The sequence below is a fragment of the Mauremys mutica genome, chromosome 10 (genome assembly GCF_020497125.1).
Source record: "Mauremys mutica isolate MM-2020 ecotype Southern chromosome 10, ASM2049712v1, whole genome shotgun sequence".
NCBI lineage: Eukaryota > Metazoa > Chordata > Testudines > Geoemydidae > Mauremys > Mauremys mutica.
Genome location: NC_059081.1, coordinates 26,192,587 through 26,213,809, shown reverse-complemented (window position 1 = coordinate 26,213,809; position 21,223 = coordinate 26,192,587). Strand labels below are relative to the sequence as shown.

The window sequence follows — 21,223 nt, the reverse complement described above, 5'->3', positions numbered from 1 at the left end:
CAAAATTTATTGAGAGCAGGTGCACTATAGAACAAGTGAATTCACTCAGAGGCCCTTTTTTGCAAGGAAGTAAGGCAGCATAAAGGAGCCCCTTTACACTTCGGCACAGGCTACCTGGATTGCAGGTAGCAGCAGTGTGCAGAGGGCTATTACTTTCGGGCAGCTGTGCCACTCCTGCACAGGTGAGCAAGGAACAGAAAGACAGGGGGAGGAGGTGAAGTCAAAGCTGTGACACACCTTTCCAATGCACCAGCCAATACTGCTGAGCCACCATGGTGTGGGGGCAGTAGCTTGCACTGGGAAAATGGCTGGTGCATCTTTCCCCATTCTACGGAGCAAAGGGGAAATCAGGAAACTAATTGTAACTCTCCAGAATCACCATTTGTTCCCTGATCTTCTCCTGGTAGTACTCCCCATTCTCAAGGTGGATTGCAAATTGACAAGACAGCCTTTAGTCCATGACTTTTAACAATGGAAAGGTGCAGGTTTTGAATACTGAAGGATAGGAAACACAAGCACATCCCATAATCTCAATCTCTTTCCTCATAGACTTTAGATGATAATGATGGTCCCTTCTAACCTAGTCTGACTTTCTGCACATTGTAGGCCATAGAACCTCACCCATCGACTCCTGTAATAGACCTATAACCTCTGGCTGAGTTACTGCAGTCCCCAAATCATGATTTAAAGACTTCAAGGTACAGAGAATCTGCCATTTACACTTGTTTAAACCTGAAAGTGACCTGTGCCCCGTGCTACAGAGGAAGGTGAAAAACCCCAGAGTCTATACCAGGGGTAGGCAACATATGGCATGCATGCCGAAGGCAGCATGCGAGCTGATTTTCAGTGGCACTCACACTGCCCAGGTCCTGGCCACCGGTCCGGGGGGCTCTGAATTTTAAATGAAGCTTCTTAAACATTTTAAAACCTTATTTACTTTACATAGTTATATATTATAGACTTATAGAAAGAGACCTTCTAAAAACATTAAAATGTGTTATTGGCACACGAAACCTTAAATTAGAGTGAATAAATGAAGACTCGGCACACCACTTCTGAAAAGTTGCTGACCCCTGGTCTATACACTTGCCATTGTATCTGTTTCATTCCTGGCATATCCAGATCTCTTTTTTTATAGTGTTGTTTCTATTCCTGGACTATAGTCATTTCTAATATTCAATAGCTTTTCAGAATAATTATAACACCATACCTCCTCCAGTTTATTTAAAATGGTCCTTTCAGGCATAGGAGCTCCCAAGATACAAGCATGTCCATATTAACTACCAAATGTCAAGTCTATGAAGAATAGCACTGAGACCAGAGAAAATTTGCTGACAAGTGCTGGTTCTTTCATCTTCCTTAAAAAGATGACTGAATGCCTGTTTGTGTTGATTGCTTCATTTGCAGGAGTGAGAAAGAGCAGTTGGTATATGGAGACCTAGGTTTGTGCAACATTGGAGTTCATCAAAAAATGGTAAATATGTATATTTCATGCACAAGATTCTGTGAGGACTTTCCAGTGTTTGGAAATGTATTGTGTGCATTCTCCAAGTCCCTCAAAAGGTTACAATACTTATGTGCATGCTTTTGCTTGGCCTACTTTCATGAGTATAGCAACTCACTGGTTTCTCAGGTGCAATTCATTTCTTCAAGGTCCTTTATACAAAGCACCTGACAGCATGAATTTTAATGAGGATCCTTTCCCCCCCCCCCCACTTTCTTCCCAGCTTTCTTCACAACAATTCTCATCTCATGGTTTCAAATAAAAATTCAGATTATGTAATTTCTGAAAGGGTTTGTGCTTTCTTTCAGTGAATTTATTTGCCATTGTATGTGATATTTCAAATTACAGTAGTTGTATATGAGCTAAACAATAAAAAGACCTTAAAGTCAGAGAGAGGCATGATCCACAGCAGTATTAAGCTGGTTGATTTTCCCTGGCGGGTTAGATGACAGTAGCATCTAAGTATTAGATTTAAAATAGCAAAGTGTACTGAACTATAATTAATGTCTTCTAAAAGATGAAGTGGCTAATATTTATACAGAACTTAGGAACATAGTTTCAGCACTTCCTCACCATCAGGGATCCCTCCCCTCCCCCAACAGGATACCATTGAGGAGAAGAACTTAGAGCAAGATTCCAAAAGGTATTGGACCTTGATATAGATCATAAGAGTATCCAGCATTATAATGGTTTATTGCTAACAAAAGTTCTGGAAGGGACAGTAAACCTCATGCTTCAGGGTTTAAACCAACCTCTAACTATTAGAGATCAGGATGAAACCTAGGGTGGGGTAAATTATCCCAAATCTTCTCTGGCAGGGCTCTTACCCCTTTCTGTGAAACATCTAGTAATAGTTAGTGACAGGATACTGGACTAGATGGGATTTTAGGTCTGAACCAATCTGGCAATTCCCATGTTGTGGAACATTACTAGAATGTTAGTGTTAGGCTGAATACCCAGCTATTTGTGTAGTGGGAGCTATTAAATAAATTAGGTACAGAGGGTGACCCTCACAACATTTAGTGGCAGAAAACTTGCCTTATGAGAAACAAGCTATTTTAGTTAAGCTCAACTGGAAGTGGTCTATGGGCTTTTTTGTGCTGAAGGCCCCAGGTTCAAACCCCGCTGGTGACTGTTTTGCAACCATTATCTGTTAAATGAATAAACTGACCCCTAAAACGTCTCTAAGGTAACAGTTATGGTTTCTGGGACTTCATTGTTTTCTTTTAATTTTACACTTTCATGCCATATGAGCTGCTTTTCCCCACCTCCTCTCCTTCCATACATTTGCATGGAGTAGAAGGGAGCAAAACTGCAGAATAAGCTGCTAACAAGGGGAAAGGTGATTATGTGGGATGCTCTCCCATTCTGTATAACTGCTCCACAACCATCTCAATGACACACTTACTATATAGCAAAAGAGGGGTGGCCAGGTGGCAGGAAAAACTCAGGGAGGACTTGTACCAAGGTTTGTACTACATGCTGAGAAATGAGGAAATAAAGCAGTAAGAGGTATAATTAATGCTGCTTGAAGTGGAGCACAGAGGAAAAAGTCCCTTGTGTGCAGCAGGCTAGATCTGTGGTGTTAGGGTTCTTGAAAGCTGTGTATCCTCTGCTGATTTTTCCCTCTGGCCTCTCCCCACCCAGTCTGCCCCACAAGCTGGGAGGTGATGATGCAATGACTCAGAGTCACTGAGTTTGTTTGACGGAGGGGAACATACCAGCCTAACCACAATGACACGCCGTTTCAAAAAAACTGGATCTCTTCCAGTATTTGACAGTGGTTCAGCAGCCTATGCAAAATGTGAATAACCATCAAAGAACTTCTGAGCAGACATACCAGGGACTGAAAGGGTATGAAAGCTGTCTCAGTCCTAGGGGTAGTAAATCAAGAACCGGATTGAGACACATTAGCAGGGTGCTATTGGTGATGGTTGCACTGCTGTTTTCTGTGCTGTAATTCTCGCTGGTTCAAGTTTGAAGTCTCTGCTGCTGTCTCCTTGGCAAATTTCTTCAAACATTTTTTTAATAAAAACCTTAAAAAACCACACACACACACGCACGCTCTTCTGAGGAAACTGTTTCTTGGATATTAACCAGCCATTTCCTTGTCTGCCTAAGGATTCATATAAAGACATTTTGGAGACCAAAAGCATGTTCTCTAAATGTGATTACTCTCAGGTATTAGGGAGACAGCTTGGGGCGGGGGAGGGGTTAGAGGAAGAACAAATAGATCATAAAGAACTGGTTTATGTAAACTTTGGCAATCAGAAATCCCTTCAGAGCTTCAGAAATCTGCCATTCAAGCAATATCTATCACACACAGTGGGGCCATATTCTGCCTTTATTTATACCTGGCATCTCTGATACCTTCATATAAATTAATCCTTATGATACCATCTCCCACATGAGTGAAACCTAGGAACTGGCTGTCAAGCAAATTATGTTAATCTAGGTCACAGGGCTGGCCTTACCATGAGGCGAACTGAAGCGGCCGCCTCAGGTGCCAGACTGCGGGGGTGGCACCACTAGGACCCAGAGTATAGAAAATTGTGTCCTGCTGCTGGTGCATACGTATTCTCTCTGCTCAAGATGCACAGAGATGGTGGAGTGCTGTGCTGGAGGAAGGAGGGCACAAGTGATATAACAGGCAGGCAGGAGAAAAAGGTGAGGTGAGAGGGAATAACAGAAAGCAGCAGAAGCTGCAGGGAGAGAGAGGAGAAGGAGCCCCTTATGTACCTCCCTAGCACCCCCAGGAGCCTGGACTGATTAACACCAGCTTCTCAGGGAGCTTCCTGTTGCTTTCCTGAACCCACTTGAGGAGAACAGGCAGTCAACTGAAGTAGGAGCCAGTTAGGCCCTTAAGATGCTGATATCTTCCCTCACTCGGGCCCTGCTACCAGCCTGCTTATTTGTCCCCTTCAACTGAGTATTGAAAACCACCATAGCTAGCACAGAACAGTAGTCATGAGTGAAAGAAGCTTTTCTATCTAAGCAGGCCCCAGTGAGGATGAGAGTGGTGAGGAGATGCTTGATCTTCCAGTTAGTCAGGGTGCAGGTGACCTGGCAGCTACTGCAGCATCCATATCTCCATCTCAAATGGATGTAACCATGCACATTCCTGAAGAAAAGTGTAGATCAGAAGAGTGTAGTGGAGGTGCAAGAAACAGCTGCTGAGTTTAAGTTCAAGTCTAGATGATCCAGGACTGTGGACCCACTTGAACGGTAGCTTGAGGGATTTCCTTGTACTACATGGGCCACAGCAAGTGAAAAATTTCATGTTCCTCAAAGACAATGAAAATAGAAGTTTCCATCCAACACATTACTGGCGTGAAATCCCCAATGGTGACAAAGTGGAGAGGCCATGGCTTATGTACTCAAAACCCAGAACGCTGCATACTGTTTTTGTTGCAAACTCTTACAGTCTAATGTTTCAGCCACATTGGGTTCTACAGGAACAAAGGACTGAAAAAATCTGGCTAGAAATCTGGCATGCCATGGGAAGGCAGCAAATCACCAGAGAGCATTCCATAGGTGGAAAGAGCTTGAGATGAGACTAAGCTTAAAGGCCACCATAGATGATCAGCATCAAGAGAAAATTTCATCAGAGTCTCTTTACTGGCAAAAATGTTCTAAAAAGGCTCATTGCTTGCTACCCAAAACCTAGCACTGCATGGCACTTCAGATCAGCTGTAAGTGCCAAACAATGGAAACTTCCTTAAAATTGTGGAGCTGATGGCTGAGTTTGACGCTGTACTCCAGCAGCATCTAAGAAGAGTCACCACCCAAGAAATGTACACACACCACTACCTTGGAAAAACAAACAATTCAAAATGAGATCATACAGTTACTGGCAACAAAGTCAAACAGACTGCACACCTGACATCAGCCATATGGAACAAATGACTAATGGTGTGTTTTGTAACAGAACCTAGTGAAAGTGTCCCTGCAATGGTGATACTACAGGAGCTGATATGACAAATGTGTCTCTTAAAAACCTGGAAGATACTGGAATTGCAATAGCTGATATGAGAGGTCAGGGCGATGATAATGGTGCCAATATGAGAGGAAAGAACAGAGGAGTGCAGACATGGATTCGAGAGTTAAACCCTCTTTTTTTGTCCCATATAGTTCTCATTCATTGAACTTGGTGGTCAGTGATGCAGCATCAGCTTCTAGTGAGGCTGCTGAATTTTTTTCTTGTATCTCTTCACCTCACTGACTACATTTTCTAGTCTCAGCTGAATGCCTACCTGCCTTGCTTGAAGCCTCTACTTTCTCTATCCCTCTTAAACCTGCTTTACATTTGTAACTGCTGTTTAATAAAACTACACAAAATAAAGTTGTGCCTTTTCATGTGACTATTATCTAATGTAGCAAGACATTAGACACTTGAAATATGGACATGCTTGTACATTGTAAAGTGGAATATACCTTAAATGTATTGTGGAGCTCTGCACAGCTACTTTGTACTCTGTGCTGTCCAAAATCATACACAATGCAAGAGCATGCAATATCAGTACGTGTAAAATAGTAAACATTCTTTCATACATAAGGTGCAGCCCCTTAAGATTTTCAGCTTGGCCCACTCTAAGATGTCCCTGGCATCTCTTACATGTTTATAGGCTACATGAAGACTTGCACATGGATATGTAAAATAACTGCACAAAAATATATTAGGGCAGAATGGTATATTTCAGCATCACAACATGTGAAGCTGGTGTGAAAAAGTACACCTATGGAGACGAGTTCTGCATTGACTTACACCACAAGGATTTCTCTAAGTAAAGTAGTGGAGATTTCTGATAATGATTAGCCTTTCCTTGAGGTCATTTTGTGATCATATTATATAAATAGCTCTCAACCTCCCAACATCAAACATGAACACAGACTTTAAAATGTATGACATTAATATTGAAGGAAACCACAGCAAAAAAGAGCAAAAGATTCAGCATTTCCAAAAATCAATATATAATAGTAATAAAAAGGAGGATAGCATGGAACTGAAAGTAAAGGAGGAAGTGTTGTCTAATGGTTAGACACTACACAAAGCACTGGGAGTCAGGATTCCTAGGTTTTATCTCTGGGTCTGCTGCTGATTTGGCTGCATGTTCTTAAATGTGCTAAGGAATTGAGGCAATGTACAGTATGGTAAAATAATGAACTGTGTGATACATAGTATTTTTAGAACACTTCTTTATTGATCCATAGGAAGAATTTCTTTTGTTACATATGACATACAAGTTCTTGGAGAACTGGACCAGAATGCTTGTAGAATACTTTAACTACAGCGGAAAGATGTTATGGACCTTAATCCATTTATTTATAAATGGCCTTTTTCTAAGGAACTCAGAATCACAGCTGATTGGACTTGAAGCAATTTGTGAAAACACCACCACTGTTTCAAGCTATTCCTACTTCTAGTTATGAATGGGGGGAGTTAATATATACCAAACAACTGGAAAACCATGAAATTGAGGATAAACGTTGTCACTTATTCATCTACTAAAGATGGTTTTCCTGTGGTTTGCCATTGTGCTACAAGTCTTCTAAAACACACAATTTCCATCACTTCAGAACATCTTTTGAAGGGCTATCACCATGTAATAAAGGTCCAACAGCTGGATAACTGTGAAGGAGGGTCACAAAAGTGTATTGCTCAGAGAGAAAAAGGAAATGTATGTTAATAATAGAGGACTCACTTCACATCTCTTCACTATTTTCGGTTGGCGTTACGAAGAGAAAGGGGAAATTGGATTCTTCAAAGCTCATACAGATCTAATATTAAGTATAATGACCTTAGCTTTCTCTTTTGCTGGTATCACTTTTCTTTTAAAAAAAAATTTTAGCTGAGGATTATCAATATCCACAAGTCCTTTCCCAGTTTATCAAGCAAGCAGTGAATGTACCGATTGTCATGAAAAGAGACAGTATGGCCATTTGGAAAATAGCTGAAGAGAGCAATTTGTTTGGAAGATTGCCTTTTACTTTTTTTCCCCCCTTTCTTTAGGAAATAGCCTGCTCTAAAGAAGATATTTTGGTTGAATTCTGGTATAGACTTTGACTGTAAGAAACTCATCTACCAGCTGAAATGCAGAAAATCATAGACAAGAAACCCAAGCCAGATGGATGAGAGGATTGGTAATGGAGATATGGAACTTTTCATCTGTCAGTCACTTGTTCATGTGGCCAGATGTTATTACTCTCATATGGCTGTTCATTGGCCTGTATGAAATGTGTTGAAAGTCTCAGTTAATTTCTTAGCGGATAGCTGACCACATCCCCAACCAAACACCACCAAAAATAGAATCCCGTGAACAGAAACCCAGCACTAGACCTATACACATGTAGTCCCAAACTTAGGCCTGATTCTGCAAAGACTTAAGCATTTGCTTAACTTTGCACATATAAGTAATTCTAGTTCATAAAGTTAAGTACATATGAGTCTTTCCTGGATCAGGGCTTTAGAGATTTGCAAGAAAAATATAACATGTCTAACAGTCTATTTTTCAGATATCTATAATTTAGGGTATGTCTGGTTTTCCCCACTCTTGGTTTCTGTTTTACAGAATAACAACTCTTTAAACCGAAGAAAGACCTGTATCTAAAAACAAAATCAAAGGCAGATTTCTAGTGAGCATTGGAGCCATAGATTCAGGTTACTAAAACACCTGAATTTTAAAATTCATCTAATACTTTACAGTGCAGTTTTCCAGCTAAATATCTTGAGGCCAAACCAATTATGAAATCTTCTAGATCCAATTCTGGTGAAAAATGGATGCATGTGGCTATAAACAAAGCACAAAATTCAGCAGTCCTGAGGACCGCAGAGGAATACTCTGGCTTTTCATGAACAAGCAAACAGATTCATTGTTTAATGCATTGCAAATCTGAGCAGAAGTACTGCTATTTTGTTCTGTTCTATATAAGTTCTCATACTGCCCTCATCACTGTGATTCTCTCTCTCTGTCTCTTTCATATCCCCATATGTGTGCATTTGACACAAAGCGCTGGGCAACAGCAGCTGAATCAACTCTGGTCACTCTTACTCTAATTAGTGAGCCTGATGATGATAGTTCGCTCTAGCCCATCAGGCACAGCTAAGACCAATTAACCCAGAAAGTAGAAAAGGCACAGGAAAGAAGTGTCAGGAGAAAAAGGGTCAGACTCTGAGTCAGTCCCAAGAGGGATCTCTGAGAGAAATCGCTCCCCTTAATCAGCTGAGGGGGCTGACAATGACATGCTGTTGTAAATAGGATGCTGCAGAATGCTGGCTAGAGGGTAGAGTGACTAAGTAAATAAAACACCATGTGATGTTTACAAGCAGAGAGTCTCCAAGCAGTCTGTGTGTGTGCAGAGGAGGAGAGAGGGCACTTTATTACATGTGGGAACTTCTTTGGGATCTTGCCTTGATCCAGGGAGGGGCCAGTGTGATTTGTAAAGGTTTGGCAGCCTGGATGATGAAGGAAACTCTACAGTTGCTCATGAACCAACAAAAGGAAATGTAGAAGACCCTACAAAGCTTCTAGTAGTCACACCACTTGGAGAGGCAGGTGAAACATCAAGTCCACAGGATTTCATACCAGAGCAGCAGCAGTTACTGCAAAGGGTGGACAGTCCTGTGGCAGGGAATGATAACCGGACACATGGACAGGGTCTCTCTAAGATGGTCCCTGCAAATGAGCCTGTCATGTTCCTGGTTACCTTTGAGAGGATATCTATGGGTGCAAGCTGGGATCTTGTGGCTAGGCCCCTGTTTGATGGGGAAGTGCAAGAGACCTACCTGGCTTTAAATGGTGAGCAGGCCTGAGACTAGGAGGTGGTTAAGGTGACTATCCTGGATCAACAGAATTTCCCAGCAGCATGATGGATTGGGGACTTGTTGCCTGGCTATTCACCCAAAAGGGTCATACGTTGACTGAGACCAGACACCAAAACTATGGGGGAAATTATGGATGCTCTGATTTTGAAGCTCTCTCAAGACCATTCCTGAGAACATATGGGTATGGTCAGGCAGCATAAGCCAGATAGTTTAAGGGGCACAAACGGAGGAGTTTGTGGAGGCAGAATTCCCAGGAAAGAGGGCCAACCATTTAGAGTGATCAGATTGGGGAAGGAGTCTAAGGAACTCATTGTTGGGAAGGAAGTGGAGAAGAGGGAAGACTCCTAAGGAACTCTGACAGGGACTTGAATCCTTACCTGTTACCAATGCGGGCAGCAAGGACACATGAAAAGAGACTGCTTATACAGGAGCAAGGTTTTGCTGAGTTCTGTGATTAGAGTGATTCTCTTGGGCAGAAGAAAGAAAAGAATCTGTCCACCATTCCAGTATTGGTGAGAAGGATGTGTCTAAGGGGGCTGGTGGACGGCACCTCAGCTTGCTCTGTGGTCTAGAGGGAGTTGGTAAAACTCCACAGAATGATTCCAGGAGAAAACTTGAAATTAGAATGTGTCCATAGAGATAAAATGTACTGCTGTGTGGCAGAGGTACCCCTGGAGGTCCAGGGGAGGATCTGTTGGAAATGGATAGGTTAATCCCCACTGTTGTGTTGGGCACTGACTGGAGTCCCTTCCCATAGGGGAAAAGAGCTGGCATCGAGTGGAAAAAAGAACACCTAGGTGGAAAGAAATTATACCCCAAGGGAAAAGGAAAGATGTACCAGGAGTAGAAGCCACTGGACAAGAAGACATCCCAAGATGAAAGGGAAGAAGGGAGAGAGTCTTCTGCAAGACTGAAAGGGAGAGGAAGTAAAATAAAGGAAGCAAGGTACAGTGAATAAAGTTTACCCAAGCTCATTAATGGGGGTTGGGAATCTGGCAGACACATACCAAAGGAAAAAAAGCCCATGCACATTTTGGAGAGGTGGGAGAACCACAAGTTTTGAACAGCCCCCAACTCAAAACAAAAATAAGGTGATAACTGGGAGAATGACCCCTCCAGGGTATTCATAGTCTTGAGGACCTGTGGGCCAAAACAGAATTGTGGGGGTGACCTCCCGCCAGCAAGTGTGATTTCTGTGGGTGAAGGGTGGGTAGGCCCTACAAAGAGGGCCTAGATGACCACCCTAGAGGCAGAGAGAGAACCCCACAAGGAGGCATCTCAGGTAAGGGAGGGAGAACAAAGGGCACAAAAAGCCTTTGTCAGAGAAGTGGGGAGGGGTGAGACCAAGGGCTGGGTCACAGCAACTGAGCCAACACTCCGGTCACTGCAACTCCACTTAGTAGCCTTTGAGTAAACCTCATGACGGCAGCTGTGCCTAACTGATAGATTGGGGATGGGCTGGAGAGAACTGCAAGGCTAATTACCACATTAGCCCAGAAAGTAGAAACAGGTGTTGTAAGGAAGTGCCAGGGGGATAGAGAGAGACAGACTTTGAATCAGTCCTTGAAGAGATCTCCTATCTCAACATAGGGGGCTGAGGATGATAAGCTGCTGTAAATAAAGTGCTGCACAATAAAGGTGGCAGGAAAACACTGTGCTTGTAAAAAAGCCCATTTGTTTTATGTAAAGAGTCTGAGCAGTCTGTGTGTGCAGAAGAAAACAGGAGTGGAGCCTGATCCTGTTACAGCATCATCATGTTCTATTGTGGTAGGGTTTTGGGGAGAGGGGTTAAATGTACATGGGGGTTAACATGCTTATGTTAGAGCAAACAGGGCAAAGAAATGTGCGTGCCTTCCACCTGGAGTGGAAGGTGGTGAGGTTTGTAGGAGAGCTTGTTCTACACTCTTGGACCAGCACCTAAGAAAGCTCTGTTGTCTGCGCAGATGAAATTTATTCTTATGGTAGAAAGTACCTGAGAAGCAGAGTTGTCAACCACAGTCCTTATCCCAGAATGTTAGATGATCTCTTAGCCATGCTGGGCCATTGAGTGCCTTCAAAGAACAAGACCTGAAATTTGACTTATTCTAGGGGAAGCCACTGTAGAAAGCAGAAGAGTTACACCGCAAGTCATGCCTGTAAGGACAGAAGGAGCTTTCCACCTTCTTATCCTCTGAGTTTCCCTAAAGTAAACTTCAGTAAAAGAAAGCAGATCACACTAAGTAAAGGAAACAGCTGTCAGTAAGCATTTCATTAAACTCAAGTGCTGATTTCTCTCCCTCACTTTGCAACTACTTCACTTAGATAAAACAGAACACCTGTGTCCCAAAGAGGAAATTCAAGGTCAAAGCTGAGACAACTTCATTAATTCAATTCCATGCTCCCTGTGTGTTGCAACACATATGGGCTGTAACTTGTGGAACACAGTGCTGAGACCACTGTGAAGCCTAAGCACAAATGGAAGTATTATGGAAAAAATATCAGTGCAAATTTTGGCCTTTTCTTGAATTGTGTGAAAATTTAATTAAAGTTTTTCCTTGGCATGTGGGGTTATTTTTAAATCATTTTTCCCTGGTAGCTTTAATTGTGGTTGTTATATTTTCTTAAAATATATACATAAATAAAAGCAACAATGACCTGCTCTGTAAGCCAAGTGGTGTCATTCAGAGTCTCATTGTGAACTATTCAGTCTGTTCTGTTGCATCTTACATGTAGATAGTGGTGCAAGTACAGTATGTTATGCCATACCAGTAAGATATTTATAGCTGGTACAGCATACCAGAAAGACACATGAAGAGCCCACCCCCAGAACTTCCATGCAGCTGCATCTCCTGAGTCCTCATGCCTGGGGTCTATACAGCCACCCTCCCAGAGGACAGGGCTGGTGGAGAGCCCTGATCCCCAGCAGGGAAAGGAGCAGAACATGTGGCCATTGGGCAGCCCCATGCTGGCAGCTCATCCTGCACAGCTGCTGTCCCGCTCCACCCCACCTCATCCTCTGGTGGGGCTGCAGGATGACTCAGGAGATCCAGTTATGTGGAAGGGCTATGAGTGGGATGGGGCTAAGGGGCGGTTCAGCCGCTGTGCTGGAGGAGGTGCTGGTGTGGGGCCTCTTCTGCTGCTGTTCCAGAGAGCCCTGATCTCCCAGGAACCATAGCGGCGAAAGGAGCAGATATGTGGTGCCACTGGACAGCCCCACACCAGTAGCATCTCCAGCACAGTTGTACTGCCCCCAGCCCAGCCCCCAGCCCTTCCATACAGCTGTGTTTCCTGAGTCCTCCTGCCTGGGGTCAGTACAGTAGAAGTCTCTGGCACAGCAGGAGGAGGACAGAGCCCCTCCCATAACATGGGATGGATGTGGATCATGGGGAGGGGATGGGGAGAGTGTGGGGGTCCCACACTGGCAGGGGGCAGGAAGGAGACATGGGGGGGTTCATGGGGGGAGGTCACATGTCCCTCCTTTGTGTCCCTCCCATGAGGGCAGCAAATCAGCAAGAAATGATTTCTAATTGCACCACTGCATACAGAGACATCTCTCTCAGCAGTATGAGACACAGAAATACTAGCCTCCTGCTCCAGAACCCACAAGCCTTTGTCATCACTTGAGTTGAAATTTCATCTCTTTCAGATGTAAATTTATTCTTATTTTCAAGCATCCAGTCACTAGAGGGTGATGCATTTACAAACTCAGGAGACCTTTGCTATCTTCAGTCCAGAAGAGGGCTGGTCAGAAATGTTATCATTTGTGCAGTCATTATAATTGGTTGCTTCGTACATATCAGTAGGAAGCTAGAGTAGGATAGATCAGGTGCATTTTCAGTTTCTCTGACCTATTAATATGTTCATCTGTAGCTGAGTAGGTAGTGAAATTTCAGAGGAAATGCTACTGTGCATAGGCAGAAATTGTATCTTTTCAAAGTGAAATATATTGCCCACTTTACATTTTTAAATATATTAAATATAGCTGTAGGCCTATTACAGAAAAAAGTTCACTTGCTAAATGCAAATCACTTTAAGCTATAAAATAAGATGCTTCATAAGGTAGTAAAGTTCCACATTTTGCTTTGCTGTTACTTCTGACATTTAATCTAATTTTTACCTTTTTTTAATGAAAACCTTCATGATGACATTGTTTGGGCCAAATTTGCACCAAGTGACACCTGCAGAATACACACTGACAGCCAACAACAGGTAAATGCACTCACAAATCAGCTATTTACCTTGTACATGCAATTATGCACTGAGTCATTTTGTTGCTTCAATGCAAGGCTGCCCAGAGGATTCAGGGGGCCTGGGGCAAAGCAATTTCAGGGGCCCCTTCCTTAAAAAAATTGCAATACTATAGAATACTCTATTCTCAAGGGGGCCCCAGCAGGACCTAGGGCAAACTGCCCCACTTGCCCCCCTCTCTGGGCGGCCCTGCTTCAATGTAGGCTTCCTCCTTTGATGACGTTGACCTTTTACTGCACAGGGCCGCCCAGAGGATTCCGGGGGCCCGGGGTCTTCGGCGGCGGGGGGCCCTTCCGTTCCGGGACCCGCCGCCAAAGTGCCCCGAAGACCCGCGGCGGGGGCCCCCCGCCGCCGAATTACCGCCGAAGCGGGACCCGCCGCTGAAGTGCAGCCCGGTCTTCGGCGGTAATTTGGCGGGGGGGGCCCCCGCCGCGGGTCTTCGGGGCACTTTGGCGGCGGGTCCCAGAACGGAAGGGCCCCCCGCCGCCAAAGACCGGGCTGCGCTTCGGCGGCGGGTCCCGCTTCCCCCCCGCCCCGGCCCCAGCCTCTTACCCCCGGCTCCCTCCTCGCCCGGAGTCTCAGCGCCTCGCCGGAACAGCCGCAGCGTGTGGCCGGCGGGGCCTGAGCTCCGTCCCGCTCAGAGCCGCGTGGTGAGGGGGCGGGGCTGGGAGCTCCACGCCGAGTGGAGGCAGCTGAGCTCAGCCCGGAGCTCCCAGCCCCGCCCCCTCCCCACTCGGCTCTGAGCGGGGCGGGGCTCTGGGGCCCCGGCAGAGACTCGGGGCATGATGAGCTAAGGCTCCAGGAGAGGGGCGGAGGTGGGAGCCTCCGCTGTTCTCTTGGGGGCCCCTGCGGAGCCCGGGGCCCAGGGCAAATTGCCCCCTTTCCCCCCCCGGGCGGCCCTGTTACTGCATATCAAGTTCCAGCTTCAGATGAACTGTTACCACAGAAAGATAAGCCCATGGAACAGTTGGTTTTATTATGAAAGGCTGAGACAGCTTTAACTACTATATAATTCAAGCCTGCACTGATCAGAGTCCAGGCAGAGGGCAAGGGCTATGGATGGGAAAGGCAACCTATCAGGAAAGGCAGTATAGTAAATTGGAGCAGCCTGGGGACCCTCTGTAGCTGATAGTAGCTGCAGCTGGGCCAGTCCTCTACAATCGGAGCTGCTGTGTATACCAGCTGTGTGCAATGAAGGCCAGCTGAAGGTGAAGAGAGGTGTTGGGAAAAAAGGGACCTATTGAAAAGCCAGCACTGGGAAAAGAAAGGCTTGCAGAGCCGTGATTATGTGTGAGGACTAAATGGTTAAAACATTTGGGGGGGGAGGGAATGAGGGAAACACAAAATTGTAAAACCTATTGGCTCATTGGGTTGATTTAGCTCTGACTATAGTAGCTGCAATGTAATCAGAAATCAAGGGCCTCTCATGGTCATGACAATGACTCACATGATTTACAGAAAAATCCTCAAGGTTAAACAGTATGATCAGCTTAAATGTTTTATAACCTTCCTCTACATCCCATTGTGTGCATGGAAGGTGTGTTCACGCCCTTAGTCATTTGCCAGAGACAAGCTGGCAACATATGAAAAATAACTACAGCACTTTACTGAGATTAAAAAAAAATTCTCATCTTTTATTTGTAGCAGCTCTTTACTTAAGAGCACATTTGATCGTCTTTCTAGCACACAGCATACTGAAGCCAACAATCAATAAGATCAGTCCCATTAGAAACTGTGAGCTAGAAGAGATGTATGATAATTTCCTGAAATGGCCTCTCCAAGAGGATTCCCCAGGGTACATTCATTTGCCAATCTCCTATGTGCTTGTCTTCCTTCTTTCCCAATAAAAAGCAATGCATCTAGAAAATATCATCCTTTAACTAGATGAGAGTGGTCCTGAAACAGCCGGCTTTATTTGAAAACTATTAGCTGGTAAAATATATGAATCTCCTTTTCAGATGAGTTTTTTCAATGTGTGATCAATAAGACAAATCTCCTTTCTCTCTCCCCTTTTTAATCTGTACTGTCTAAATAATAATAAAAAAAGACCAAATCCCTTAGTGCTGATTTTTAAGCAACATTTAATTATCTGTGAAACTTGGGTTTCTTAACAGCAGAAGCGTCAAACATTCATTGGAAAAAATCAAGGTCTCTATTACTGGGAAAATGCTGTGCCAGCTCTATTCTGTAAAACACTTATGAGATCCTATCTCTGGCTATAGTAATCCCAGCAATCACAATGAATACCCATAAATATAGAGCTCCAGCCTACCCCCAAATATTTTCTATTGAATGATTATATAATCTAAAATCAAAATGAGCTACTAGCCCCTAGTCATCTTAGGCTATCAAATTTCTATCTAAATGACTTGTCCTCTCCCACCTTATGGTACTTTCAAAGCTATCTAAAGGATAGCATCTAGAAGCCCAGTTCCCATTTTAATGCTTTGAAAGTCTTATGCTAAAGGTTTAGCAAGTAGAAAGGCGGAGTCTATTCTGAGATGCTTTTTGTGTACTCTAAATACAAGTATGCCCACCTCCTTGGTGACAGAGTGGACATCTCAATGCATATCACTAACAGGTTGCATACAAGTATCAGAGGGGTAGCCGTGTTAGTCTGGATCTGTAAAAGCAGCAAAGAATCCTGTGGCACCTTATAGACTAACAGACATTCACCCACGAAAGCTCATGCTCCAAAACGTCTGTTAGTCTATAAGGTGCCACAGGATTCTTTGCAGGTTGCATACAGTGATTTGGATTGGAGACTACACATTTCAACTAGTGGGTGAGACAAATCTTGCAAGCTTGTAAAAATAACAGAAAGTAGCACAAACATATTATGTCTCAGCAAGCTATAATATTCTGGTTAATGCAGGGCAAGTGACTTAACGCCATTCCCCCCCAAAACATGTGCAAAAGTATAATTAACATTCAATCATATCGTTGCTGGTACCAGCCCGGCATTCTGTCTATGGCAACAGTAGAATTCAAATGCACAGTAGGTGTATGCTGTCACCATGACTGGATCTGGACAGCTGCATGTGAATACAGACCATGTTGTTCGGCCCCTCAACCCATACCCCAATTACACTATTCAACAGCTTTGGTCCCAAAGGACCTCTCAAGTGGCCTTTCTGTAGAGCAGGGGTTCTCAAACTTCATTGCACCATGATTCCCTTCTGACAACAAAGTTACTACATGACCCAGGTGGGGGGGAGGGGAAGACCAACCCCGACTGCCTCAGGTGGGGGGCAGAGGGGGCTGTAGCATGAGCCCCACCACTCTGGCTGGAGGTGGAGTTCAGGCTTCAGCTCTGGGTCCCAGCAAATCAAATGCTGACCCTGGTGACCCTATTAAAATGGGGTCACAACCCACTTTGGGGTCCTGACCCACAGTTTGAGAACTGCTGCCGTAGAGGGACCACAGTACACGTGATTTCTAATCATCCTACAATAAATGTGAAATGGTTTATAGTGTGTGCATGCCTAGCTAGAATTTGGGCTTAGTGTTTGCTATTGTTCTGCACTTTTGTGAGAGAGATTATACCTCATCACTGATTGACAGATCTGGTCATAAAAATATTGACTAGTATCATGCTTAGAACTGATCCCTCTGGTACTCCACTAAAACACCTGCATTCAGTGATGATTCCTACTGACTTTTTTTTAGATCTGTCAGCTGCTTCAGCAATAAAGCAAATATTAAATTAAAAACTAGCATTATACAATAATCAAAATGTTAATTTTTGAAATAAAAAAAATTCAACTCAACTCAGGTTTATTGGTATGACAAACTATACAAGTATATAGACAGGACTTTCTGGCATCTGTCAGAGGCATCTGGATAGGGCTACACAATGGTTGGGGTTTATCCCCATGGCTCTTTGTCATTACTGTCCATTCCATGGCCAATTTTGAAATTCAATATTTTCATGAAAATTAGAATTTCCGAATTCTCCATTTTTTTCAGTGAAATTAGAAATTGAAAAGTTTTGCTTTTTAGGGTGTTTTTAAATCTATTTTTTCCCCTTTTCTCCCCTTTTTCAGAGACAAGTAGGAAAAGGATGAAGGAGGAAAGGAAAAGAAAATTGAAAAAGTGAATAATTACCAAAATAATTGAGCAAATCTTCAGTGAACATTCTCAAAAGATGTCAAACACATAGAAAAATGTTCCTTTTCAAAACCTGTGGAATGAAAATTGTTTCAAAATCTATTAAAGTGTTTATATTTTTCTCCCAGTTTTTTTGATTACTCAAATTTATATATTTGCTTTAGGTTCATGTTCCTTTGCTTAGTCTCCACAATAAAAGAAACATTTCTTCCTTCAATACAGCAGATGCTCAAATGTCCCTTGGGATTAATGTATCAATGTTATAGCTCTTGTATTATGGCCTCACACTCCCTTGCTCATATGGGACACACCTGCATTTTATCAGCTTTTTGCAGTTGTAGGAGATTTAGTTTCTGGCTATTTTTGTAAGTTTATTTCCCCTCTTTTATATATTTCTTAACCCTTAGGATACTGGCAAATGTCCAGGAAGTTGGACTGGCTACTTTCAGAAAATGAAGTATTTGCCTGTGTGGGATACTGACTATACCAGAAGAAAGGAGGGTTTCTAGCCACCAGGGTGTACACGAGGGAGGTCTAGGTTAGGACACTTGTCTGCAGTAAGGTATGCCTGGCTCTGTGTCCCCAGAGCCACAAATGTCCCTTTCTGCCACATGACTGCACTCCCAGCATGACTCAGCTCCTTCTGCTGCAAGTTCCTGCCTTCTCTTTTCGTCTGGGAACCTGTAGAGGGGAAAGCAGGTGACATTGGGAAGTCAGGCTATGGATAAGAAAATGGGTCATTGCCAGCAATGTGAGAGAGATAGCAGAGATGTGTCATACTATGTAGCATCCTGCCATTAGATCTGGAATGGAAAGCAATGATGAATGGACATGGGGATAAGACCCCAATCATTGCATAGCCCTAGCCTGTCTACCTCTGAAGATACTTGAATGCTCTGTCTTGTTTTTACGCTTAGGCAACATTTGTATAGCTTATCATGTCAATGAAGGCTTATTGACTTAATTTATGATCTAAAAAACTAAACATTGATTAAAAACTAGAATTATACAACATCAAGAACTGTTGCTGACAGATCTCAAAAAAAGCAGTTGTCAGTGGAGAATCATCACTGAATAGGGGCTTCTGTATGGATCAGTTCTGCTCCTGATGCTATTCAATATTTTTTATTAATAATCTGTAAGTGCATATAAAAATCACTGCTGATAAATTTTGTAGATGCCACAAGGATTGGTGGGAGTGGTAAATGGTGATGAGTACAGGGCAGTCATATAGCACAATCTGGATAGCATGGTAAGCTAGGCCCATTCAAACATAGTGCATTTTAATACAACCAAATGCAGGCTCAAACATCTAAGAATGCAGGCCATACCTACAGAATAGGGGATCTTATCTGCTGGAAAGCAGAGATTCTGAAGAGGATTTAGGGAATCATAGTGGACAAAAACTTAACATGAGCTCCCAGTGCAATGCCATGGCAAAAAAAAGGTTAATGCAATACTTAGATGTATAAACACAGGTGCAGTGAGTAGAAGGGAGGTGATTCTTCCTTTTATCCAGCATTGATGAGACAGCTACTGGAATGCTGTCTCCATTTCTGATGGCCACATATTTTAAAAGGATGTTGAAAAAAAAATCAGAAAGAGTTCAGAGAAAAGCCCCAAAAGTGATTCAGTGAGAGGCTTGAAGATCTCCATCTATTTAGCTTATCAAAATAAGATTGAGAGGTAACTTAATTATGACATAAATACCTTCACAGGAAGAAACTCCTAGATACTAAAGGTGTTCTGTTCACAGGCTACAGAGAGAAGACATATACAAACATAATATACTCTTGCTGGAAGGTTGCAATGTACTGCTACTTTTATGCTTAAAATACAGTAACTAAATCCAGAGAGAGAAAACAAGCTGCTCCCTACAGCAAAGAGGCATAACTCATCCCACCTTGTTCCAGGCTTGCTCTTTCTAGATTGACTTAATTGCACATTTCTCTACAGAGCTCTCCAGTCTGCAAACAGCACCAGGGAAACCCCTTCCCCAACACACACTCTCTTAAAGTGATAGCTTGCAATTCCACACATCTTCAATACATGACAAAAGGGGTATTGTAGCAATTACAGACTCACTGGTGCAGCGCCTCCTGCTGGTTTCCTCAGGAATTAGCTCTTTTCCAGCCTCAGAACACCCTCTGCTGGCCAGTGGCTCACCTGCTTCAGGCCCCCATCACTGCCAGACCCCGGTGCCTTTTACCTTAGGGTTCTCCCTCCAGCAGTACTCATAGTCTGGGTCTCCCCTCCCAGGGGAACCCCTTCCCCTTATGCCCACCTTGCCTCAGTGGCTACTGCCAATCATCTAGCCTGCTTTCACTGGGGCAAACTGCACTCTGTAATGGCCACTTATCACTGGCAAGGAGGTTGGACCAGCTGCCTCTGCCTAACCCCAGGCTGCACTTCCCAGCCCCAGTACCTGCATAGGCTTTATCAAGGCCTCAGCCCAGAGCATTGCTAGGCTGGAGTTCCTCTTGCCCTACTTTAGGTACTCTATTCCCAGGCAGCTCCCTCCAAGGCTAAAGGGAGACTGTCTCAATTCTGCCTCACAGCTCTTTTATAGGGCCACCTGTGGCCTAATTGGGAGTGGCCCCAATCAGCCTAGCTTTTTCCACCAGAGCAGGGTAACTACCCCACTACAGGTATTTATAGCCCGGAACCCAATAGGAACAGGTATTTATAGGAGAAAGGCATAAGAATCCATGGGTGAAAGTTAAAACCACATAAATTCAAATTAGATATAAGGTACTAATTTTTAACAGTGAGTGTGATTAACCATTGGAACAAACTACCAAGGGAAGTGGTGGACTCTCCATTTCTTGATGGCTTCAAGTCAAACACAAGTTTTTAGGCTCAATATAGAAGTCATTGGGTGAAATTCTATGGCCTAGGTTAGACAGGAGGTCAGAATAGATGATCTAATGATCTCTTTATGCTTTAAAAATCTCTGAAAGGGCCTGAATTGTAATTGTGATGGCAAGCAGAGGGCTGCTGAGGTAAGACACTTGGGAAGCATGAGGCTCTCAAGTTGCTTGAAAAAAGAGCTTCTTTCAGCACTCAGTAATGTGGGGGTACAAAGGAAGACATGTTGATAGAGGGTGAAAGAAGGAAGGAGTGGAAGTGGAGATAGACATGGTTTTTCTTTTGCAGGGAGAACTATAAATAAGTTTATTTGGTATCTATTCTTCATTTTAGAGTGCTAGAACAGGGGGAGCAGATCCTAAAGGTTAATATAAATCTAGTTACAAATCCCCTCCCTCTCTCTCTCTCTAACATGGAAATCATCAAGTTCAAACAGTGTAAATAAACACTAGAGCAAGTTTTCATTCCAATAATACTTCCACATGGTGTATATTCAAACTAATAGTGTATTTACACCTTCCTGCTCTTAATTCCACCCAAACTGCACATGTAGCAGTATTACTGGAAAGGACAATGAACACTGAATCATCCCTGCATCACAATTACATGAGCACCTGTTCTAAATTACTTTTATGCTGATACACTATGAATGTTCAGATTTCAACAGCTTCAGCAATTCCACCTGTTCTGTT

At 43.4% G+C, this 21,223-nt stretch overlaps 1 long non-coding RNA gene across 1 annotated transcript; it reads right to left on the bottom strand.

Annotated features, from left to right (window-relative positions):
• Window positions 1-17,436: 17,436 nt before the first annotated feature.
• Window positions 17,437-20,187, bottom strand: LOC123378224. Its single transcript, XR_006582517.1, has 3 exons — window positions 20,089-20,187; window positions 19,374-19,420; window positions 17,437-18,344 (listed from the first exon to the last, which is right to left on the bottom strand). It is a non-coding gene; the product is annotated as an uncharacterized LOC123378224 (long non-coding RNA).
• Between the last annotated feature and the right edge of the window lie 1,036 nt (window positions 20,188-21,223).